We start from the raw sequence: 26,945 nt of genomic DNA, 5'->3' as shown, positions 1-26,945 counted from the left end.
CAGGTTTTCAGAATCTCAACCCTGCTGTGTATTTAGTGAATCTTCCTTTTCTTTGTTCTACTGCCAAGGGTAGCCAGTAACTTCTACCTGCTCAATCAAGCAGCATGTATTTATTAGGCAGTGGCTATGAGTCTAGCTTCCTCCTTCCTCCTTCCTACATCTCTTTATAAAATAACAAGATACCTTTTCCCACTGTATTGTGGTTGTTATACAGTCATATCTGACTCTCCATCACCCCATTTCGGGGTTTTCTTAGCAGAGATCCTGGAGTAGTTTGCCATTTCCTTCTCTAGCTCATTTTATAGATAAGAAAACTGAAACAGGGTGAAGTGACTTGCCCAGGATCACACAGCTAGTGAGTGTCAAGTGTCTGAGGTGAGATTTGAACTCAGGTCCTCCTGACTCCTGCACTGGTGCTCTATCCACTGTGCCACCTAGCTGCTCCATTGTATTGCTTTCTATTAAAAATGTGCATGCAGGTGTGCAGAAGCCATTAGTAATAGATGTTTACATATATATAGTGCCATAAAGTTTTCAAAGTGTTATATAAAGAATTTTTATCTCTTTTGACCCTCACAAGTCAAAAAATAGTGCAAGAATAACTATCCTCATTTTACAGAGAAACAATGTGATAAGCCTACTTTGGGAGTTTTAATAATTGATGTTATTTGAACATGTTTTGATGCCTCCCACATGGTTTTCTTCAAAATGATGTATAAGTTTATTTGACTAATTATACAAGTCAAAGCTGAAAGAAGAGAAAATTACATTCAACAAAACACAACCATTGTAGTCAAACCCTAGATCAGTCATAAAGATATGAAAGCTAAATCTGGTGAAGCTTCAAACCAGAAACATCTTCTATCTGGTCCTTGCGTAACATGATGAGAATAAACATTGTCCAGATTGTGGCCTCTTTTCCTGTAAGGACTTAAAGTACCTAACAATGCCATCAAAGGGAGCAAAGATGAGGAAATGGCACTTGTAATGAGCATCATGTCATAATCAAATATGAGGCAATAAGAAAGCCTCATTCAAGAATGTGCATGTAACAGTGAGCATGGCCTTCATTCCTGTCTCGCTTAGAGCTGAGCTGGACACAAGTTCTCACAGTCTGGGAAGCTGAGGAGTAATGAAGAACTACTTGTGGGTACACTAGAAGAAAAGAGGGAGGAGGTATGGCAATTCCTGGCATTGAAAGGCTTCTTCTGACTCTCAAAGTCAAAGCAATCTTCCATCCATCTTCCAATCCACTGTCATTCATCTAAACATCTTTACATCTATAAGTCTGAGTTATCGAGGCCAGGAATCTCAGGGTAAAATGTTTCATAGTCTCAGAGGAACTACAGTCTTTTATGAAAGTTATGCCATATAGTGGAAAGTCAATGTGGAACAGAGAAAAGAAAATTAGGTTGGAGTCAGAATGACTTGGGTTTGAGTCTTAACTCTGCAACTTACCAGCTGAGTGACTTTGAGTCAACCATATAACCTCTTTGAGACTCTTCAAGTCATCTTTAAAATGGAAATAATAATACCTTTATTATATACCTTGGAGGGGTGTCATGAGCATCAAACAAGATGATAATAACAACAGCTTATATTTATGTAGAGCTATAGTTTACAAAATGTTATTCCCTCCATAGATAATACCTTGTAAACATAAAGAATTCGATAAATATAAGCTGGTATTTTGATGAGGAGGAGGATATTCTCATTTCAGTCCTGGTCAGCACCAATTATATCTCACCAACTCTACTTTGAGATTATCCATGGGCAATGAGTTTTGTGAGCATGACTAGATAGAGCATCCACAGATACTTCATTCCAATTAAGTTTTAATACTTAAACTTTCTATTTTCATCCTGGAAGGGTTTCAAGGAAATAAGAGTCCCTGCCACACAAATCATAAATGAAATCTTTGTTTGCTCAACTCAAACCCATAATTAGTATATCTACAGAAAACAAGGCAGGTTCCTTCCCACGTGTAATGGGTTATAAATTTTAATATTTCACTTAAGTGACCTAACTTGGATACTGCCAAAAGGACACATGATGCTCTCAAGAAAGCATTTCCTCATAGTGATGCTAATTTAAGGGTTTGCTATGGGACATGGGGACCAAGTAGCACTACTGGTCTTACTACCTCAGGGATTTAAAGGCTAGAGATGAAAATCTTTTAAAACTTGATCCCTGACACCAACTGGTCAAAACGTGATACAGCAGGTGGGCCAAGTCCCATCTGACCATGTCCAGTGATTGAGCTTCCAAATCTGGCACTGATTCAACCTCTTCAGTAACCCAATCCAGAACCACACCTAGGAATCCAACTCACTGTCACAGACACATGTTAGAATGTTAAAGATCACAAAATTTTAAAAGGAGCCAATGTTTGTGGCTGCCATTAGGGCCAACAATTCCAGCCATTGCTCACAGTAAACCCCTCCTCTAAAGAGAAAGGCCCTTGGAGATCTTGACATCAGCTCAAGACAAAGTCCAGATCTTTGGGAAATAAACATCTAAAACTCAATATGTCCAAAACAGAACTCATTACATTTCTCCCTAAACCCTCCCTACCTTCTACCTTCCCCATTACTATAGAGGGCAATACCATCCTCCCAGTCCCTCAGACTTGCAACCTAGGAGTCATGCTAGATTCTTCAATATCTAGCATCCCCCTCCACCCCCCATATCTAAGCTATTGCAAAGGACTGGCAATTTCATCTTTGAAACATATCTCAAATATATCTCCTTCTCTCGTCTGACCCTGCCACCATGCTACTGCAGGCCCTCATTACCTCACACCTTTATTACTGTAACAGCCTGCTGGTGAGTCTGCCTGCCTCAAGTCTCTCTCCACTCCAATCCATCTTCATTCAGCCAAAAAGCGATTTTCCTAACATGCAGGTTTGGTCATGTCACCCACCTACTTAATTAACTCTGGTGGCTTCCTATTGCCCCAGGAGCAAATATAAAATGCCTAGTTTGGCCTTTAAAGTCCTACATAACATGGCCCCTCCCTACCTTTCTGGTCTTCTTACACTTTAGTCTCTAAGATAGACCCTTCAGTCTAGTGACATTGACCTCCTGGCTGTTCCACAAACAAATCACTTCATCTCTCAGCTCTGTGTATTTTCTTTGGCTGTCACCTAGGCCTGGACCTCTCTCCTTCCTCCACTCCAACTACTGACCCCTCTGGCTTCCTTTAAGTCCCAACTAACATATTACCTTCTGCAAGAAGCCTTTCCTAACGCCTTTTAATTCCAGTGCTTTCTCTCTTTTAATCATTTCCTATTTATCCTGTAAAGAGCTTGCTTTGCATATATTTGCATGATTCTTCCATCACAGTATAAGTTCCTTGTGGGCCCCAACTATCTTTTGTCTTTTTGGTATCCCTAGTGCTGAGCACATAGTAGGTATTTAATAAGTGTTTATTAACGGATTGATTGATAATTCCCAGACTAATTGGGAAAGTGAGTTGGCGTTTTTCTTTTTCTTTTTTTTAAGTTCCTAGACTCAGTTCTTTGAGCAAGCAAAGTTATTTCTGTAATGGAAATAAAAGTGACAGCGGATAGACAGGCTTTCCCACTGAACTTATTGTACAACCTTTGGATAATCATTTCAGCTTCTTGGGTTTCAATTTTCTCATTTATCTGCTGAAGGGGTTGGACTAATTGATTACTAGTCTTTTTCCACTTCAAAGTTATAATTTAGCATTCTCCCACCAATCCATTTATTTGAGTAACTTTAGGATCCTCTTACATGCCTAATGACAAGACACAAAATCAACCCAAACCTTTAGCAATGCTTTATCTGTTCAATTGAAATGTCTCCTTGAAAAGTCTCCATGTCTCTCTCTCTCTCTCTCTCTCTCTCTCTCTCTCTCTGTCTCTCTCTCACACACGTGCGCACACACACACACACACACACACACACACACACACACACACACACACACACACACACACACCCCACAACTGCCACCACTAACCAACCCTCTGGTTATCCCATAAGCTTGAGGGTGGTTGAAACACTAGAGCCTGTAGAAATGTGTGAAGATCTGTAATTAACAAAACTTTTGCAACACTCTCTCCAAACATTGATGCAACTGTGCAATCCACATGGCGTAACAGCACTTATTAAAAAAACAGGCCACAAAAACTCAAGCCTCGACTTGAGTGCTGATTCTCCAAGCTGGTGGGTGAGCCATTAGTCAAAGCAAATGTGGGGAGAGCAGCCACAAGAAGGCATGAAACAGCACCCCTATCTGGGAGGGCTTGGGAATGGCCGGCTGGTGACCAGGGACAGAGCAGGCAGAGATTTTGGCTCATACAGGAGGGATCAGAGACCTGGGAGGAAAGGAAACTGTAATGAACATATAAGCATTGTTCAAAAAGTAAGTTTGTCAGAGATTTTTAGGAAAGACATTTGTATTTTATGGCAAGTAGAAGTTACTTTGATAGGTTGACAATGAGTAGATCTGTGTGTAATCTTTTCTATACAAGTCAGAGTACAATGCAGATTGAAACTCATCCACCTCCTTTTATCCCATGTAAATTTATCCTGTCCATGTCCTACCATAAATCCTTCCCAGGGGTCCCATCCAATATGTGAGGGACCCTCCTTTTGACATGACATATTTAACAAGAGTTTGAGAACTTGAGTGACTTCCTGGCATTTAATACAGAGGGGATGCACATGGATATCAGTGGAGCACACAGGCCAATTAGCCTTCACTCTTATTGCATGACCCACCCATGTATAAGAACAAACATTTCAACATCAGTTCACTAAAGCTTGCACTTTCCAGTCTCTTAATTTCTGTAGCATTAGCAAGGTTCATATAACCTTCTTCCCCAAAACTCTGCCTCTATCACTTTAATACATTTTATTGGCTGAAAACACTCTGTTGGTTTGATGATTAAAAAAGAATTCCTTTGGCAGAAACATTTTTGCTTGTTTTAAAATCAAATCACAGTATATGCTTGCCTAGAGACTTCTGCATCTCAGAGAGCAATCTTTCCCTTTAATCTCTACTTTAAGGGTAAGTTTACAAGCTCATAGCACCGTAGATTGAAAGCTGAAAGGTCCTTGAGAAATCATTTAGTCTAATACCTTCATCTTACTGTTAAGGAAACTGTGAAGTTAAGTGACTTGCCAGGATCTGAATCTAGGTCTTTAGACTCCAAATCTGTACCATGCTGTCTCCTGAGTTGAGTCATCCGTAGCCACAGCTGCTCCATTTTATAGGGCTGCCACAGAGGCTTAAGGAAAACCACGTGCTACCAATCGCATTGCTGCACTGTGTACAGCAGACCAGGGAACTCATTGTCTGAACAGCTCTTGTAAAAAGGAGAAAATCCCAAGAAGCAATGGTATTTGAAGCAGTGGCTAGACAGAGTGAACATCTTTCCTAACAATCTGGCTTTTCTTATCAACCAGCAGATAGCCTGGCTTTGCATAGTCAACATGCAGAATTCAAAGTCTTCAAAATAAAAAAATGCCAAGGTTAAGGGTTCAATTAACCAGCTTGGGGCTCTTCCTAATTTTGATAGGGTGATAACCATAATTAGAAACACTTAACATCAATGGAGCATTTTTTTTCTGCCTTCCAAGCATTTTGCAAGTCATTAGCAGAAAATGGCTGCCCACCACACCCTGCTCTGAACTTTGCAAAAAGGGAGAGCTGAAGAAAAATGGCTTTTTAACCCAGGCCCACAGCAGGAAGCAGAGAATGGGCAAGAATCCTCGAGCAGCTGGGCTTCCAAACCTCTGTACCCACACTTCTAATCTGGTCTAAAATGGCAAGTGATACACAACCAGTTCTATTTTCCCTTCCCTCATCTTCAGCTCCATCATATCTTGCTCTACTTTTTGGTTCTTTTTCAGGCCACCCAGAGAAACAATGGAGATGAATTAACTTAGTGAGTCTGCATCACCAGCAGGCAATGCTTATCCCAATCCTGGTTAGCTAAGAGTGTCTGTCAATGGGCAGGGAACACCCTGTAATATTATGTCTAACTCCACCTTCTCAAAGAGTAATGGCAAGGTCTTAGATTGGGAAGAAATGAGGTGCAGCCTCTTCTGGGAATTCAGGTAGCTGGCCAGTAAAAATTTTAACACAGACTGAATAATAATAATCCCTTACTTTTTGTCTGTATTATACTTTGTACTGCTCAGTCTTCTCTCAGACTTCTACAGGGATAAATCTCTACCTCCTCTGAACTCCTATAAGAGGATGGGTTATCTGGGCCACTCATTTGGCAGTTGTCGTACATGACTTCATGCCATTCATCAATTGAGGGAAACAGCACTTTGTTTTGTACGTTGTAGGCATTGAGTTAGCATTTGTTTTTCTGCAGTGAAAACATTTCTGGCAAAAATTTTGACTTAAGTGGGAAACACTTGATTTAATGGTGAAAACATGTTTGAACTGTGAGTGCATAAGCATGCACTTTTCAACCCTTCAAGAATTTTATGATTTCGTTGGCATGGGTGCTCCCATAAGGAGATCACGAATCATTCTGGACTCCAGCAGAAATTCTTCATAAGTCGCTCTGGCTGAAAAAAAACCTTTTTTTTAATCATATCTAGAAGTTATTTAGCCTTCTAGTGAAGATCTCTCCTAACTTAGCTGGATTGGTCCTCAAATGACAGTTATACAGTCCATCTTTGGATCCGAATTTGAAACTTTTTCAACTTGGCAAATTCTATCAAAGTTGGTGGTCTTCTCACAAAGTCTTCAAGCACAGTAATTAAAGCATGGTCACTTTCATGCTACAGTGAGGCTTTAAAGGTAGACTTTTTCTGTGTGTGTGTGTGTGTGTGTGTGTGTGTGTGTGTGTGTGTAACACACATCTCCCACTAAAAAGAACTCTCAAAAATGGCCCAATAAAGTTGATTACTTATCACCTCATATGGCATTTTATATACAAATAAAGGCAACTAGGTGGCTCAATGGATAGAGAGCTTATCCTGGAGTTAGGGAGACCTGAGTTTAAATCCAGCCCTAGGCTAGCTGTTTGACCCTGGGCAAGTTACTTAACCTCTATTTGCCTTAATCTACTGAAGAAAATGGCAAGCCATGCCACTATCTTTGCCTAGAAAATCCCACGGGCAGTATTGGTGTGCTGTGGTCAGACTCAAATGAACAATAACAACACATATAAATAAAAACTTCCTTGTAGAAATATAACTCCTTCATTATATATATGCACTACACATGTACAGTTACATACAAACATAACCATGCTCCAACAGAGTCCTACCAAGATGAAAGATGGGGCCAGCAAATTGGTCATATGAGGACCAAACCTAGTGAAGTTTGGAGAGGTGCATCCAGGAGACTGCAAGGGGACAGATTTTTCAGGCATAGCAAGAAGAAAGGTTGTGAACTGTGTCAACAGATGGGATACCCATACTAATGGAATCCCAGACCTCTGAAGTACTGAAGTAAGATGGGTAATTTGCCAGGCTTTTTTAACATAGACTTGACTAGGCTCAATTTATAGAGCTAACCATATAATCCCACATGGCATGAATTGAGCAGACATTTCCAGGGTCAAATATAAAATGACTTCTCAATCCCTTCATAACATGGCCCCCTCCCTAGTTCTAGTCTTTGCACACCTCACTCAAATCCATGTATTCTGTGATCCAATGACATTGGCCTCCTTGCTGTTCCTTAACCAAGACTGTCTATCTCTCATCTCCCATCTTAGACACAATTCACTCTGTATAAATACTGTGTGTGTGTGTGTGTGTGTGTGTGTGTGTGTGTGTGTGTGTGTGTGTGTGAGAGAGAGAGAGAGAGAGAGAGAGAGAGAGAGAGAGAGAGAGAGAGAGAGAGAGAGAGAGAGAGGAGGGGAGGGGAAGGGAGGGGAGAGGAGAGGGACGGTTGTCACTACCTATCTTCCCTTCCCTCTCAGCATATACCAATTCACATCTCCCCTCCAACAGGTCCTTTGGAAAGGATTAGCTGGTCCCAGAGCAGGTTGTCATGCATTTAGGGGCACACTCTTAATTCCTAACTTTGCAAACACCAGGGGGCGGGAAGAAGCTGGGGGTGTTGACAAAGTTCAGTGGGCTTGGGGCCAGATAACTTTTGGCTACTGAAGGAGAGGATTAAATTGCCTGGGAACAGAGCCAGCCTAGTCCCCTGAGGCCCTGCAGATAAAACCACTAGGAATGCCCGGAGGGAGGGCAGGGAAGCCAGACACCCCTTTGTGGGGTGAGCGGGTATAAAGCTGTTCTGTTGCTGCCCCCGCTCTTCTTTGATGTTTCCCAACATCCACCTCCCCATCTAGGGTGCATGCTCCACAGCCTGCAGCCCAGGCACGAAAATTCAAGAAAAGGGGAAAGGGAGCAATCATTTCGCCAGGTTTCTGTCCTTTCTGGTGGGTTTCACTTCTCCCTCTAGAGTTATTTATCTAAGAAAGACGCAAGGGCTTGGAAAGGAACGCTACAAAGAAGAAAATGGTGTTGGCTATTTCTCCTCCCTCACATTCACCAGCCCAGGCAGGTTTTCCTCTTTCAAGAAGACCACAGACACACAGAGACAAGAAAAACTAGGAGACTGGGAATTTAAAAGCTCAACTCCCTGATTCTTAAAGGAGAGAGCACAGTACAATTGAAAGTACAGTGGACCCTTGGATTCCTTTGAGTCCTCAGGTTTTTCTGTAAAATGACAGGGCTGGGCTAGAAAACCTCCAAGATCCCTTAGAGATGTCACATGCTATGCTCCTCTAACTAGAATCAGAGAGGTGTTAGACAGACATGGCAACCTTCCCTCCACCCCAGTGGATTATAGATCTAGAATGGGAGGCAGAAAGGCCAAGTGATAAGATAACAGGATCATACATAGATTTACAGACCTTAGAATTCATCTAGTCCAACCCTCTTATCTTAAAGATGAAGGCTTTGAGAGGTTAAGTGAATTGCCCAAGGTCACACAAGTGGCATGCAGAGAGTCTTCTGATTCCAGACCAGTACCCTTCTCATTCAGAGGAAGAAAATGAAAGGAAAAAAGTCCCTGGAAGAGATCTCAGCAGAGACAACTGTCAACTCTATGAGCAGTTGGCTTGGAGTAGCTGAGAAAACTCAATGAGAACTGGCAATAAGGAATCCACAAGACAGCCAGAATGCACACAAAGTGTAAGCTGGTGTCTTCTTATACTTAGGATTCCTTTATCTCCCAGCTCCCGATTCCAGAGGAAATTCAGGCAGGACTAGGCAGAGGAAAGGGAGGTTCTGTTGACAAGAATGAATTCTGCAGTGCTTTCTCCTTCACAGGACTGTTAAAGGGAGGGTAAGTAGTTTCAGGGACTGCAAGGGAAGCAAAAATCAAAATTATTCACATTTATCTGGCCTCTGGGGTGAGTTTTTCACAAAGCAAATGATCTTTTGTTTTGTATGTATTTCACATATTTTTTTATGGATATGTGTTGTTTCCCTTGATTGAATATAAGCCTTTTGAGGGAAGAGGCTGTTTCATTTTTGTCTTTGCACAGTGCCTGGGACATGCCATACTAGGTGCTTAACAAACATTTGTTGACTCGTTGATAAGCAAGTTATTTTTTTAAACAAATTCCCACATGAGTCATGTGAAAGAAGAATCACAACAAAAGGGGAAAACCATGAGAAAGAAAAAACAAAAAAAAAAGAAAATAGTGTGCTTTGATCTGCATTCAGACTCCATAGCTCTTTCTCTGGATGTTGATACCATGTTCATGAGTCTTTTGGAATTGTCTTAGATCGTTGTATTTCTGAAAAAAGCTAAGTCTATCAAAGTTGGTCATCTCACAGTGTTGCTGTTACTGTTGTTACAATGTTCTGGTTCTGCTCATTTTACTGTTAAAAACTCATTTGGGCATGTGACAGTTACCAATTGAGAAGATGCAAAGGAAATGGACCAAATTAAAATGCAGGGTAAGTACTGGAATGAAACCATGAAAATCAGTGTTCTCCCAAAGAATAATATTAATAGTAGCTGGCTGATCAGATCTACTTGTCTAATTTTAACCTTTCTCCTGAACTCCAGTCTTGTATCTCCAATTGCCTTGTGGACATCTGTATGCTAGAAATCCCATGCATATCTTGAATTCAACATGACCAAAACTAAACTCATTTTCTTTCCTTTCAAACCGTCCCTTCCCTTTCACTGTGGAGAGTACCATCTTCTTCCCAATCATCCAGACTGTCACCTTCATTAATGTGTCTCATACATGTCCCGCTTCTCTCCTCTGACATAGGCACTCTGGTGCAGGTTCTCATCACCTCTTGTCTGGATTATTGCAATAGTGTACTGGTTAACTTATCTGCTTCAAGTCTTTCCCCACTCTAATCTAGCCTCCATTTAGCTGTCAAACTGACTTCTTAAACTATAGGTCTGACCAGCTCTTCCTGTGCCCCATTCTATAGATTACAGTCTCTCATCTTCCTCCAAGGTCAAATACAAAGGCCTTTGGGTTAATCTGGCCCCTTCCTGCCTTTCTAGTAGTTTTACCGTTCTACACATCCCCTTTAATGCAGTGATGTAGACAGAGTTCACTGCTGTTCCTTGGAGACAACATTCTATCACTAACTGTCCCATGTCTGGAACACTCTCTGCCCCAGCTCCACCTCCTGACTTTCTTGGCTTCTTTCAAATCTCAGCTAAAGTTTCACCTGCAAAAAGCCTTTCCCAATCTTCCTTAACCCTAATGGCTTCCTTCTAAGAATACTCCCAATTTATCCTCTCTATATATTGTTTGAACATAGTTGTTTGTATAATGTCTCCTCCAACAGACTGTGAGTTCCTTGAGAGTTTGTATGCTCTATCTTCATATCCGCAGCCCTTACCACAGTACTTGATGCATAATGGGCCCTTAATAAATACCAGCTGTCTAACTTATAGATCTTTAATATTTTCAAAGTACTTCACACAAAGTAGGTATTTAATAAATGTTGTTTGACTAAAATTGCTTTATGTATTTTATCTTATTTCATCCTTAATACAACCAAGGGAGATAGGTGACATTATTATCCCTATTTTACAGATGAGGAAACTGAGGATGAGAGAGGTTAAATGACTTGCCCAGGGTCATACAGCTAGTAAGAGACTGGGATAATTTTGAACTCACGTCTTCTTAATCTCAGGTTTTCCTGATTCCAAGCCCAAAACTCAGTCCATTCACAATATTACCTAGCTGCCTCAAGATCACAGAATCTGAGCTAGAAAGGACCTCAAGGCTTATTTAGCTCCTCTACACCTAACTAAGAATACTTTTAATAATGTCCTATGGAATCAGATTAGCTCAAATTGCCTGGAGGCCTCTAGACTCTTTTATTTTTGGCAGCTGGAATGGGCCTAATTTTGGAAGCTTCTCAATAATTAATATTCTCTATATCTCACATCATGTCTCCATGTAGGCAAATCTGCTAACGTCTAAATTTTAGTAATTTCTGGCCCTCCTCTAGAGTTTGTTGAGTCATTTTATCTACAAGCAATAAGTTCTAGATAAACTTCAGTCATAGAAAAAGTATTTATTAATGATCTAGAGAACAGAAATGAAATTTGCCTTCAAGCCCCAGTTAGCAAAAGCATAAAACTGCTTTCCTTAATTATCCCTAAAGAGGTGAGTCCTATCCCCATTTAAACAAACTCACAACACTAATAGACAAAGTCTCAGTAGAGAGAGTAGAACTTAAGAGTTCAGTAAGGCAGTGTCTATACTGCTGTAGGAGAAGGATTAATTCCCTTGGAATGACTGCCATACCCTTACTCTCTGCCTGGCTCCAGAACTCTTTGGCCATGATACTCTGTAGATCAGAGATGTCAAACATGTGGCCTCCATGGTCTGCAATCCTCTTGTGTGTAGCCTGAACCAGATTACAGTGTAATTGGGAAATATTTAATGAAATAAATAGAAATACAACAAAACATGTGGCCAGCAAGGGTCCTTTTGTATAGTTTAGTTCCCCCCATTTCTATTAGAGATAGACATGCCTGCTGCTTTTGCCACTTCCTTTATTTTTTTAATTTATTTAGTATTGTATTTTCTCCTAGTTACATGTAAAAACAATTTTTAACATTTGTTTTTATCTTTGAATTTCACATTTTCTCTCTCCTCCCCTCCCCCCCACTGAGAAGACAAGGGATAACATGTAGGTTATACATGTTTAATCATGCAAAACATATTCATAATAGTAATGTTGTATAAGAAAACATAGAAGGAAAAACTCAAGAAAAATAAAGAAAATTTTAAAAAAGTATACTTCAATCTGTATTCAGACACCAACAACTCTTTCTCTGAAGATGGATAGCATTTTTCATCATAAGTCCTTCAGAGTTGTCTTAGATCACTTGTATTGCTGAGAATGGCTAAGTCATTCACATCTGATCATCTTACAATTTTGCTGTGACTTTTGACAGAGTACATTTCACTTTGCATCAGCCCATGTAAGTCTTGCCAGGTTTTTCTGAGAGCATCCTGTTCATCATTTCTTATAGTACAACAGTATTCCATCATAATCACATATCACAATTTGTTCAACCATTCCCCAATTGATAGACAAGCCCTCACCTTCTAATTCTTTACTTCCAGAAAAGAGGTACTACATATATTTTTGTACACATAGGTTGTCTTTATTTTTAAAATCTCATCACATGGCCCTGCAGAAGTCCTATCCAGTTGTAGGTGTGGCTTCCTTTATTGCAACAGAGCCTTGTTAGTCCCATGACACTGTGGGAAAGTGTATTTTTTTCTACTCTTCCCCATGTTCCTTGTAAATATTCAAAGCAAAAAGTATCTTGAGCTCTCAGAATGTCCAACAAGGATTATTTTAAAAGACCCCAACAATCGGACCTCCTTAAAATGACAGCACAGCATTATGTACCAAGCACCATCCTGAGAGGCAACAGGTCTAATTTCTAGCTCTGCAATTAATTTACTATCAACATGGCCAAGATACCTCTTCTCTTTGGGTCTCAGTTTCTCTTTCGGTGGAATGATGATGATGCCCTCCTAGTTTTAAGATTTGATTCTCTCTCTAGTCTATCTCCCCCATCAGATAAAAGTTCTTCAGGGCAAGGTTAAATATTTTGTGTGGAAATAAATTGTAGGACAGTCTCTTTTCATGTACTTATTACAAACTTAAAGAGCATTTCCCTTATGATAAATGTACCAAAAAAATCCTTCAGTGTTATATGCCTCTACATTCTTGATCTTAATTCCTTTATATTTGAGCAACATAGATTAGACCTTTCCTTCAAGTGAGACCAAGAACTTTACATGAGGACAATGATATAATATTCTTCTTAATATTTCCTAAAACAAAAAGATGTCTTAGTGCTACATGCTTCCACAACTGTATATTCATTCACTCATTCAAGGAATATCTGTTAAGTACATCCTGTGTGTAGAGGACTGTGCTAGGTGTGGAGGGAAATACATAGATTAGATATGCCCTCACAGAGCTTACAATCTACTCCTCTGTCCCCTCACACCACATGTGTGCACATACACACATACACCCCCTCCCACAGGTCTCAGTACACAGGGGATCTACACATATTCAAAACATAGGTCTCAGCACATAGGTACACACACATACATACACACACACTGAAGCACAGATCTCAATACAGGGATCCTGTTGATTGAATGTTGTGATCTCTGAGAGATATGGTGTGTTTGGTTTAAATTCTCTGATACATCTACACACAGAGACATTTTTATTTAAGTTTTACTCCTTGAACTTAAATCAACCAATTAAGTAAAAAAAAAAATGGAATTGTTTATGTCTATCTTCAGACATAGTGAGCTTCATTTTTTTCTGATTTTAACTGCAATGACCAGTTCTCTTTGGGAACTTTTCAGGAAAATCTTAGGAAGGAAAAAAGTCATCCACCTCTGTCCTTAGAATCATCTTATGTTACAGTTCCATCATGAAGGTTGCTCTAGCTACTCAAGCCACAATGAACTGAGCTACTATTACACTTTAAAAATTGGTACCACAATCTATCCCTTGTTGATATAACAATGAATAACAACTGTAGGGCTTTTAAGTTTTGTAAAGCACTGTATGTGCATCATTTCATTTGATCCTCACAATAACCTGGTGAGGTTGGTGTTATAGAATATAAGGCCAATTTTACGGATGAGAATCTGAGGTTCAAAGAAACTGTGACTTGACCAGGGTAGTTGTGACTACGCTCCTTCAACGGGACTGAAAAAGTGTAATTCAAATCCATGTCTCTCCTGACTCCAAGCTCAGCGATTTTTTCACTACACCATGCTGTCTTTCATATTTTATCACAGAGTGAGAAAGTTTGGTATAGTGAAAAGAACACTCAGTTTGGCAACAGAAGAACAGGTCTTTTCATCACTGGCTTTGTCTTCTTGGGAAGGTCTCAATGACCGTAAGCCGCAACTTCCTCATTTGTTAAGTGAAGAAGTTGGTCTAACTGATCTCTAAAATACTTTTCAGCACTAAATTCTGTGTTTTCTAACTATTTATGCTGAGTACAAGGACCTTTATATTTCACAGGATCACAGAATTTGAGAGTTGGAAAGAACCAAAGGGGACACCTACTCCAACCCATGCATGAAAGAATCCTCACCTTAACATTCCAGACAAGTGGTCATCTAGCTTCTGCTTGAAGACATCCAAAGACAGGGAACCCACCAGCTCCCAGGGCAAGCTTTCCCACTTTGGGACAGCTGTAATTGAGAGGAAGTTTTTCCTGACCTCTTTGCAATTTCCAACTCATTGCTTCTGGTTCTACCTTCTGGGGCCAATAGAATACATATAATCTCTCCCCTACACAACAACCTTTCACACAGCCCTTAAACACAGCTGCATCTTCTTTTCTCTAGGCTAAACATGCCCAGATCCTTCAACTAATCTTAAGACGTAATGAACTCAAGGGCCATCATTCTTCTGATTATCTTCTTCTGGACACCCTTCAGCTTATCAATTTTCTTCTTAAATCACAATACCCAGAACTGAGCACAATGCTTCAGATAAGGTCTGGCAAGGGCAGAATAAAGCAGGATTATCACCTTCATGTTCCCGGAAGATATGCCCCCTCTTAATGCACCTTAAGATGGCATTAGATTTTACTGGCTACCATATCACACTGCTGACACATTTTGAGCTTGCCCTCCACTAAGATTCCCAGATCCTTTTCACAACAGCCATATATCCATGCTTCCCCCATCAAATAATTGTAGAATTAGTTTTTTGGTACCTAAGTCCAAGACTTTCCATTTTCTTTATAGAATTTCATTTTATTAAATTCAGTCCAATGTTCCAACCTGACAAGATTCATTTGAGTCCTGACCAGTGTCATCTACTGTGTCAGCTAGTCTATCCAAATTTGTGTCATCTGTAAATCTGATGAGTATACCGTGTATATCTTTATCCAAGTCACTAATAAAAACTTTTAAATAGCACAGTGACAAGAACAAATCACCAGAGGCTTGCCACAGTGACGCTGAACCCTTAAAAAATTAATCTTTGCTTCTTTGTATTTTATACTAGAATAGGGCTAAGCACACGGCAGATGCCAGGTGAACGCTCGTTGAGTTGGTATGGTTAGCCTCATCTTCTCAAGGACATCATAAGGTTCTTAAGGGTGAACACTGTATCATTGACTTTCTTTGTAGTATCCCAATGTGTTATCTAATAAGGATTGGGCATACACGGTCGATGTTGATGAAGACTCCAATTCAGCCATGAAGTGAGCCACACTAACTCCATTACCATCTCCCTTTCCTTCTTTGGTTCTTTCAACCAAATACATAATTTAGACATTCCAAAGCATAGATCTGGGCACAAGGTAACAAAAAATACCACATCTCCCCACTAATCTTTGTCCTAGAACTCCTAAGAATCAAGGAAAACTAGGGAAACATTAAAAATGAGACCACTGAAAAACACCCAAGATGGTTCTTTCCTGAGTATAAAAGGAAAGAGAAGGTTCTTGTATGTTTGTATTGATCTGAGATTGTTGGTGCTTAGATGGCACAGATAAGTATCGTGATAATCTACAGATCTGGAACAAAATACATACTTCCTCCTATAAGAAAAATCTGCCATTCCTATGTGTTTGTTCTCTGGTTCTTTAATGAAGGCCCAGAAGATGGCAAAAAAAAAAAAATCTTTCAATAAATCTTGCTAAGATACGTAATGTGGGTGAAAGGAGTTATTTTTCATCCCTCTGGAGTGCTGGCAAACTTACCATATAACCATCCATTTAGAGAACAAGTATTACTGAATAGAAGTGACAACAAATCTCTTCAGTTTTTAAGTCATAAGCCTCCTTGGACTTCATTTAATACTCCTGTCCAGAATCCTTGACTCATAGCTTTTCTGATAGGAGGTGTGGTAGAAATTCGTATTGAGTAGAGTTGACTGATCCTTTGGAGATTCTGATGTTCCTAACTATCATTGTATTAATTAGACTCCTTATGTGTATTTTCAATTTCAAAATCCCACATTATTCTGTCAAAAATATACTATGAAAAATGTTTCTGTATTACCACTCCAACACATATGGATTTGCTACTAATAAACTTTTAGGAAGTATCATTTTGTTAAATAACTGCTGGACATATTACTGCTTATTTTTCTTCCACTGACAAAAACAGTATCACTTTCTACCTCATTCATAAGACAAGATTTTTTTTCTCTCTTTCACAGAGTTAAAGAATACAAAAGCCAAGTGCTTACATTTTATTAAGATAAGTCCATGTGCTAAAATATTTAAGGGCATAGCTCTCAAATGGTCTAAATCATGATATATGCCATTTTATTCTTTCGAAGGTAGAAGCTTTGACTCCAAAGTGAATTAGCAAGTGACAAAAGTGCCCAGCAATGAAACTTAATGCTGGTAAGGTCAGAGAGGGTACCTAGAAAAATCCAAACTTCTAAGAGCGTTCTGCAAAGCAATCAGACAGTACGCAATAAAAGTTATAAAAATAATCATATCTTTTGATCCTATAATTCAATTGTTAGAAACAGTGAAAGGGTTATCAAAACAAAACTTTCTTTTCAAATATTTTCATAGCAGCAGTATATATGCAAGTTCAAAAAACTGGAGTATTCTGAGTCCAACAGCATAATAGTTACATAACTTATGCTACGTTCATTAATGGTATGTAATGCAATTAAGGCACACAAATATGAGGAATATAAATAAACCTAGAAAGACCTTTATGAAATAGTACAAAGTGAAGAAAAGAACCAAAATGGAGTATATGCTAACTATGATCATATGAGAAAAAAAGAACTGGACCAAGAATCCTTGGAAAGAATGACTGAAAGTTATGATACTTTATACATGAATTTAATTCACTGAAATCTAAATAGCTCCCAAAACAATTTAGTTCATTTTTGAGTCTTTTATAAAGCATTTAATTTTAAAAATAAAAGTGAAAGTACTTGGTATCCAGAAGAGGAAAGAAGGAGGTATTACATAATCCCTATGCCCCACTCCTTTTCTCCACCCGTGTTCCTGGATCCTTTTTCATGTTATTTTACTTCAGTAGGTGATTTATAAGTATGGGTGAATTTTACTTAGAAGTTAAAATATTTGAAATGGGAAAAAGTGAGGGGATTTGAAATAATTATTGCTTCATGGGAATAGTTGCATTCTCTTCTCCCACTTAACAAATCAAATAGTACACAATCAAGTTTTCATAGAGCTGAGATAGATTTTAGTTTTGAGTTAATTGTTGTTGGTATAGGGATAAAAATGAGGGAAAGTATTTTTTGGTATTATTCATAGAATTCTTCAGAAACAGACAGATTCACAGAACATTACAATCAGCTGGAAGGAACCTTGGAGATCATTTGGTCCACAGTCTTTCATTTCACATAAGAAAGGAAGTGACTTACCCAAGAACAGGTAGTTAATTACTTTTTAAACAAACACATCCATTGTTTCTGTGGGACATTTACTGGAATATGAAAAATAACCTAGAATATCTTTTTTGTGAGGCTGTCTGTTGATTTGGAGCTGTCTTAGAGCTCTGATCTCATCTTAAATGACAAAAATGACAAGAATTAGAAGGGATCTTAGAAATTATCTATCTTTATTTTACAGATGAGGAAATTGAAGCCCAGATAAGAAATCCAAAAGCATTTTTTCTTTTTTTTCTAGGGAGCTCAAACTACTTCATCAACCTGCTTCCTCTCACAAGCACTTTGAAAATAAATAGAGGCGATGTTCCACTTTGTTTTCTAAGATAGGGTAATTATTGCCCAGAGTTATTACATTATTTACCTAACAGTCATGTATTCCACCTCACTGGCTCTAACTCTTGCATTATCTAGCTTGAAATTCAGGGTAGAAAAAAACACTGATATCCTTGACATTTCATGCCAGCTGGTTGATATCACCACCTGGTGGTTGGACACTGAACCAGAAGAAATCACTACAAGAGTCAATCTTTCCTTTTGTATAATGTTTTTCTTGTAAATCAAGTTCTTACAAATTATCCAAAATAATATTTTAAAGCACCAATCTTTCACTTGATGATATCTTTATGGTACATATTTTGATAAATTATAGTTTTGAAATAAGTCTAATCATCTTGTAATTTCTCCATTTTTAAATGTCCATACATTTTTATGTGTTTAACAGAGGGAACTTCTATATTTATATGAAGTGAATCTTGTATGCCTTATACCTCCTTGATTGCCTCTTCCCTGCTAATGAACTAAATCAGCAGCAATTTTGATTCTAAAATTCTTCTGTTAGCAAGGGTAACATTTGTTAATCTATGTCTTAGGACATAATAGGTGCTTAATAAATCCTTGTTGACTAGCTGGCCACTATAACAGGGCTTGGCTGCCTTGTAGATCTAAATCTAAATCCAACCATACGCCTTACAGCCAAATTGGTCAGGGCCAAGGGACATCAAAGGATGGATGTTGTTACTGAGACAGACATCCAGAGTTTGTGAGCTCTATCAAAGGGGTTTTCCCAGAACATAACCTTTATAGACTACGTGGAAAAGAAACATTTCCCAATCATTGTAATCCACCCAAGTCTTTTGCTCAAGCCATGAAAGTTGAAATGCTTTTAATTATAGAAATGTGACACAGCAGAAAGAGACAGATTGAGACACAAAAGACTCCACTCTGCCACCAACTAGCTATGTGATCTTGGCAAAGTTTTACACTATTGAATATTCATTTGTCCCGTTGTACGATGTGCTTCCTCATGTCATTGGGTTGTTCGGTTCACCTGAGGACTGCTGATGTATGTGAAAGGAACTACCAGGTGTTGAAGACGCAAAGATTAAATCAGACACCTCCTGACCTGGAAGATTCTACAGTCTAGTAAAAAGGATGAGACATGACACAAATAACTGTAAGACAATGAGAAAAATACAAGGGAAAGGTCCAAAAGTATTATGAGAAACTTGACAAAAACCAGATTTCTTCTACTTCAAGAAGCAGAAATCCCACTTAAGCTGGGTCTTGCAGGGAGAGAAAGAATATAATATGTGGGGAACTACCAAAGGATAAGAGGTGCCAGTTCTGGGGTCTTGGTGAGGCAGTACAAATAAAGGCTCAAAGAGAGAGAAGTAGGACAATAAATAGAGAATATAGGAAGGGTTAGGCCACGGTCAGATTGTAGGAGGCCTTGAATGTCATGATCAACAACTTAATACTTTACTTGGTAGGCAAAAACAGGACCCTTGAGAGTTATTCAGCAGAAAAGTGATACCACTAGACGGAGAGATCACACAGGCAATGTGTGAAAGACAGATTGGACAGAAGAGAGATTGGAGGCATAAAGGCCAGTTAGGAGACTGTTATAATATTCTAAGCAAGAGATAATGATGGACTTGAGTGGCTGCAGGGGGAGGGGAAAAGAGAGGGAGGATGTGGGAGATATAGACAGAATCTGGCAACTGATTAAATGTAGGGTGTGAGGGAGGGGATTACTGTGAGGATCAAGTGAGATAATGGGTGTGAAAGGACTTTGCAAACTGTAAAATGATATCAAAGTATCGTGTCATCATCATGATCATCAGTCATTCATCCAACAAATATTTATCGAGCATCAACTATGTGCAAGGTCCTATGTCTGGCCCATCATCATCACTCATCAAGGGACTTACTTTCCTCCTGTTTGGTTGCTTATGGCCTACAGGGATAGATTTAAAGGTGAGGATAATACTCCCAGATCACCAGTTGCTAAGATAGACTTACATATTACCCCCTACCCTGCTGTACATACAAATACCCCAAATCCTAGCATTTTATAACTAGAAAGGGCTTTCATCTCTCTTTTATATAGTTCAACCTCATACATTTTACAGGTTAGAAAACTAAGGTCCAGACAGAACTTACAAGACTCAGATTATATCATATAGTTAGTAAGTGAGAGAGTTGGGACTAAAACCAGGCTTCCTGATCCTCAGTCCTTGTGACAAACTGGACTTTGAAAGGGACTCCTTTGGCCACATATCATTTATGACTCATCTGGTCATGAGGAATTTAGTCATTCTTGAGTTCATAGAGATTTTCTTCACAGCCACAATAAGTCATCACCTGTCAATGCCCGGGGCCATGTTATATGGGGATAAGCTCAGGTAATTAGGTCAAGAGATAATTATTGCAATACACAAATGCCATGCCTATTTATAACATAACTAGATGGTCTCTCTCAGCCTAGATTCGACACTTGGTGCTTTTAGAGGAAGGAGGCTCCATCATTTTGTGTCATGGACCCCTGCTTTGGCAGTCTGGTGAAGCCTATATACCCCTCCTCTAAAAAAATGTTTTTATAAATACATGAAACAAAATACATAGGATAGAAGCAGAAATCAATTATGTTGAAATGAAGATATTGAAATTTTTTTTAGTTAACAGACTCCAGGTTAAGACCCCCTGATTTTGGAGAGGGATTTAAAAATGGGTTTCAAAAATGATTTAGGAATGACGTGGTTAAGATGGCTGTATGGGAGCCTAATTCTCCTACTTGTACTCCATCAATAATGTCAGAAAGAGCGCAGGATTGAATAATGCCAGAAAAATCCAAAAAGAAACCTTACTAAGGTCTTTCATCTAACACAGGCCTGCACAAAAACAGCCAGAATCTGTGGACATCTGAAAAAGAAATCCCACTAGAGAAGCCAACAGGAGCACATGGAGACAAGACACCCTCAACCAAGCTACACAAACAGCATCTTGTGGTTCTGCTCTCTCCTTTTTTCTTCCTACTGTCTACTCCTTCTGAGTATCCTTTGCTGGATCTTGCTCCAGGTCAACTTCACTAACTGTGGGTGTTCCTCAAGGCTCTAGTCCAAGTCTTGTCATTTCTACTTTTATGACATCTATTCTAGACATTCCCTTCTATCCACTTACATACCGTATCTGTGGCTGCCTCTAATCACCTCAAACTTGGAGCATTGCATCATCCTTCTGATTGGTCTCCTTGTCTTAAATCTCTCCCAGTTCTAATCTACCCTCCGCTAAACTTTGGAAGAGACTTTCCCAGAGAGCAGGTCCAACCATGTTTAACACTCTACTTAATAAAGTTCAATGACTCTCTTATTTCCTCCAGGATCAAATATAAAGTCTTCTATTTGGCATCTAAAATCCTTCATGATCTGGCTGCTTCCTCCAATTCTAGTCTTTTTATACTTTACACTTTACTTTTTTTTTTTTACATTTTACCCCTGAACGCACTCTATAATCTAACAACCCTGCCCTTCTTGATGGTTCTTACACACTATACTCCATCTTCTATCTCAATACCTTTTCACCGACTGTCCCCCATGCCTGGAATGCTCCCTCCTCACCTCTGCCTCTGGGCTTTCTCCACTTCCTTTGACACTCAATTTAAATTCCACAGTCTATATTAGGCTTTCTTGCCATCCCCACCCCCAAACTTGCTGCTATCTCCCTCTAAGATTACCTTCCATTTTCACCATATCTATCACGTATGTAGTCATTTACATTTTGTTTCCTACATGTGAACTCCTGAGGGCAAGGGCAGTAATTTTACCTTTCTTTGCATTCCCAGTGTTTATCACAGTGCCTAGAACACAGTAAGTGCTTAATAAATGCTTGTTGATAGATTAACATCTATACCATGCTCATTTAAGAATTACAAAGGATGCAGCTGAACTAGATTACCATAGGATCATGGATCTAGAGCTTGGAGAGATCAGAAGTCACCTATTCCAAACCCTTCATTTTATAGATAAGGAAACTGGGGTCCAGAGAAGGTAAGTGAGTTGTCTCAGGTCAAACAGATAGTAAGTGACAGAACTGAGATTCGAATTCCCATGCCAACATCTCAGTAGAGAGTTTCCTTGATACAGAGAAGGAGTAATCCTGACCAGAGCAGCACAGGTACTGCCCATGAGTGGCACCAGCACAATGGAAGGCATTGCGCTATTTATTGAATTGAGGGAGTTTTCTTCCAGTCTCTGGAGCAAGACTAATTTGATGGATGCTTCTTGCTCTCTAGTTGACAAAATGCTTGTACGTATGTTAACACATTTGATTTTCACAACAACTTTGTGAGAGACATAATGAATATATTGTATTCGTTTTATAGACCATGAAATAAGGCTCAGAGAGTCAATATGCTGAATGTAAATCTTGCCCTTAGATTCAAGTGCACAAGTAAAGGATAATGACAAGAAAGCCAGATTTAGTTGATCCTAAGCTTAATATTAATCAGTAGTTAAATATGGAGACCAAAAAAGTTAATGCAGCTTTGGTCTGTATTAACAATAATATCATAGTACCCAGAAGAAGGGAACCCAATGTCGCTGCTTCTCTGCCCTATTCAGACCACATCTATGATATACAAGTATTCAGTTTTTAATGTTATATTTTGGTGAGGGCCTTGGTAATTTCTTTCCCAAAGTTGTACTCCAATGCCTCATCATAACATGGAGATAATCCTTGTTTTTTAAAGGCCAGGCCAGAAGAATATAAGCTCTCAGCAGTCCTACCGTGGAGTAAAGACTTTAGGGCTTTGAATAAGATCCCACTAATACCGGGTGCTGTTCAAGGACCTACCTAGTTAAATTCACTAAAGCAGGGATTCATAAGCTTTTTTTGCGTCATGAACCCCTGTGGCAATCTGGTGAACATTCTCTCAGTGTTTTAAATGCATAAAATAAATTACACTGGATCAAAAAGGAAAGTAATTATATTAAAATACAGTTATCACAATGTTTTTTTTTAAATACAAGTGTTCACAGACTCTTGTCCAAGACAATGATCTTTTTTTTTGGCCAAGGCAACCCATTAAACAAAGATAGCTCTTAGTCCTGTGCAGGTCCATTGTGTTTCCACATTGGTGGAGAAAGAGTAATGGGGGAAAAAAGCAGAATATTCTTAGAATCAAATAGTTTTAAAGCTAACTATGAATACTAATTGTTGGCACTCTAAATACGAGATGTTTCTCAAATGACTAACGAATTGGCAAACTATTAAAAGAAGTGATTACATCAATACAGAAATTCAAATGGAAGGATAAACTCACAACTTCTCCTTAGAAAGACAGAAGGAATGGAATCGGTTGTGTGCCCAAACGCAACAAGAAATTTAAGAAATATATTTCATGCAGAATAAACTGGCTAGAGGACAATGAAACAGATTTATCAGTGTTTCCAGAATGACCTATTCATATCATCAATAACAGTAAAACTACAATAATAATCTGTGGCTCCCCAATGTGCTAAATTTGGAAGTAGAAATGGCATTTAAGGAAGCATAGGAGAAGTGATTAGATTATACAAAGTACATGCTGAAGGAATCCCTGGTAGAGATAACCAACAATGAAACCACTGAACCATCTTGTTTCCTTAAAAAAAAAAAAAAAAAAGCAACTCCAAGAAGGTTAATATACTAAAAGGATGGAAAAAGTAATAAAACAAAAAATAATGAAATAAAAATACCCTAAAAAGACAACTATGAAGACATCAATAATAGCTGATCTACATGCCTACTTTTTCATTGGGATAAAATATTTGCATGAATAATCCACATATGTATCAAGAAAAGTGTAGATGAAAAACATGAGAACAGATAGACTTTTACAAATTATTCTCAGTAACAGACCACATTTTTATAGTCACTCAACTGTCTGAAAGTTGCAGAGAATATAAGATCCCACTTATTATTATCTGTTCGTTACAAAAATACATTTGATTTTTTTGAGCAAAAAGCAGTTTTAAAGGTTCTCCTCCAACAAGGAATCTCTTACTTCGGTGAGGTGTTAGGATTATATAAAATTATTTCACAAATAGAACATGGTGAACTCGGTTTAATGAGCTGCTTACTAATGTTAATTTAAGGCATCAGACTGAGAGATGTAGATTTGCCAAATGTTTTTGCCATTGTCATGAAGGACATCCTCCACTGGGTTCAAACAGAAGATGGATTTCCTATAAACAGGTAGTTCCTATAGATGCAACTATTTGTTGATTTCATCAAGACCCAGAAAATTACAGGTTGACCTTAAAGAAAGTCATGAGTTTTTCCAAATAAATTAACCTAATTCATAGAAGAAAATTATAGATAAAAAATGTCTCTTGTCCAGATTATGACATATAACTGAAAGGCCAGTCCATTAAGATGAGCAAATTGAAAAAAATCTCACCAACAAGTACAGGTGATGGAAACCAAACTAAGGTGTAGAATTGAATAATAGCAGCTAGCACAGATATAGTACTTAAACATTTTCAAAGGGCTCTTCATATGCGATCTCATTTGAACTGTTTATTTTTTCTAATTTATTTATTTATTTTTTGCTTATGACATTTACTTTTAGAAGATTTTGAGTTCTAAAGTTTTCTCCCCTCCTTCCCTCCCCTTCCCCAAGACAACATGCCATCTGATATAGGCTATACATGTACAATCACATTAAACATATTTCCACATTAGTCATGTTGTGAAAGGAGAATCAGAACAAAAGGGAAAAATCATGAGAAAGAGAAAAAAGAGACAATTGTATTCTTCAGTCTACATTCAGAAGCCATAGTTCTTTCTCTGAATGTGGATAGCATTTTCCATCATGAATCTTTTGGGATCATCTTAGATCACTGCATTGCTGAGAAGAGCTATGTCTGTCAAAGTTGGTCATTGTACAATGTTGCTGTTAATGTGTACAATGTTCTCCTGGTTCTGCTCACTTCACTTAATATTAGGTCATGTAAGTCTTTCCAGATTTTTCTGAAATCCATCTGCTCATCATTTCTTATGGAACAACCGTAGGGTCTTCCCCTCCCAGTTTGATAGTGAGGCTGGCGACTTTGCAAAACACTCCCTCACTCAAATCCAACTCATTTACAAGTCACGTCTTCATCTTCCTGATATCATGGTCCTCTTCAAGAACAAGGGACAAACCACACACAAACCACACATAACATTCATATACCACAACTTGTTCAGCCATTCCCCAGCTGATGGACATCCCCTCAGTTGCCAGTGCTTTGTTACCACAAAAAGAGCTGCTGTATACATGTGGGTCTTATCCCCATTTTTATGATCTCTTTGTGATACAGACCTAGTAGTGGTATTGCTGGATCAAAGAATATGTGTACTTTTATAGCCCTTTGGGCATAGTTCCAAATTGCTCTCCAGAATGGTCAGATCAGTTCACAACTCTTAACAACAACGCATTAGTGTTCCAATTTTCCCACATCTTTTCTAACATTTATCATTTTCCTGTTTTGTCATGTTAGCTAATCTGATAGGTGTGATGTGATTTCTCAAAGTTTTAACTTGCATTTCTCTAATCAATAGTGATTTAGAGCATTTTTATATGACCATAGATAGCTTGAATTTCTTCCTCTGAAAACTGCCTTGAACTGGATTAGTTTAAACTGCATTTGGAAAATTATAGTGCGTTTAACAATACCAAGATGCTTTCTGGCACAAAAACCCATCCTTTTTAAATATAAATGTTTGCCCAATTAAACTCAGCATTAAGTGCTTGCTGTGTGCAAGGCATTTAACCTATAAATATAGGAAAAGCATCCGTGCCCTCAAGAAGTTTATAGTCTACTGGGGGAAACTTATTTCCAACCAAGTAAATTAAAGGTAATTTGAGAAAAGAGGGAACAGTAACAAGTAAGGGGGTCAGAGAAGACTTCCCCTATGAGGTGGTACATAAGCTAAGCCTGGAAGGAAGCTAGGAATTTGATCCTAAGATGCCGAAGTAAACAAAGAGTATATTTTGGGTATGGGAATCAGCCTGTATAAAAACATAACAGGAAATAAAATGCCAAATTCAGGAATAGTGATTATAATTAGAGAAATTCAGAACTACTGTTGATAAAAATGTTAAATAGCCCTGGGATTTGCATAGCATACTGGGTCACTCTCCTGGAAATTTCCTTCTAAGATGACATGAAATCATTAAGTCATCAATGAATCAAGCGTTTTACTAGGCCCTCAGGATACAAAGACAAAAATGAAACACCTTCTGTCTTTACATCCTTGAAGTGTAGGAGGTTAGAGGAAGGGAAAGGGGTAGCACAATTTCTTATGAATGAAAGATGCACATGACTCAAAAAGCATATGAGAAAGCCAGTGATGGGCACAAGTAAGCTGAAAACTATTTCCAACAATGACTTCTGAAGGAAAAAAGCATATTAATGGACTAATGTACAATTAGGCAAGGAAGAAGGAGGGTTAAATAGCAAGAGCTAAGGGTAAGAGATGGACTGTACTAGTACCCAGAAAATCTAAAAAGATCTAGAGGAAATCCCCTTGCATAATGGGGAGTCCTTCTATAGAAGATCTAGGGGAGAATATGTTCAAAGATTGGACAGTTTTAGGTTACAATCTGCACTGGTAGAGGGAGTAGTGACATTGATAAAATGTCATCTTCTTTGAAGGACTGAAGTGTTAGCTCTCTGGAGTCCATTCGGAGGAAGGAGATCAGAATAAGGAAACTGGAAACTATGCTGTAGAGC

At 38.6% G+C, this 26,945-nt stretch overlaps 1 protein-coding gene and 1 long non-coding RNA gene across 3 annotated transcripts in view; both read right to left on the bottom strand.

Moving 5' to 3' along the window:
* RBM20 (RNA binding motif protein 20) overlaps positions 1–26,945 on the bottom strand; it is a 233,425-nt gene that overhangs the window by 82,077 nt on the left and 124,403 nt on the right. The window lies entirely within an intron of this gene.
* LOC140512826 (uncharacterized) overlaps positions 3,849–26,945 on the bottom strand; it is a 67,021-nt gene continuing 43,924 nt past the window's right edge. For both annotated transcript variants that reach the window (XR_011969951.1, XR_011969952.1), the window contains exon 2: positions 3,849–6,558. This is a non-coding gene — a long non-coding RNA (uncharacterized lncRNA). The remainder of the gene's footprint in view (positions 6,559–26,945) is intronic.

The sequence above is a fragment of the Notamacropus eugenii genome, chromosome 1, assembly GCF_028372415.1.
Source record: "Notamacropus eugenii isolate mMacEug1 chromosome 1, mMacEug1.pri_v2, whole genome shotgun sequence".
Classification (NCBI taxonomy): Eukaryota; Metazoa; Chordata; class Mammalia; order Diprotodontia; family Macropodidae; genus Notamacropus; species Notamacropus eugenii.
This window is presented reverse-complemented; position numbering and strand designations above follow the sequence as displayed.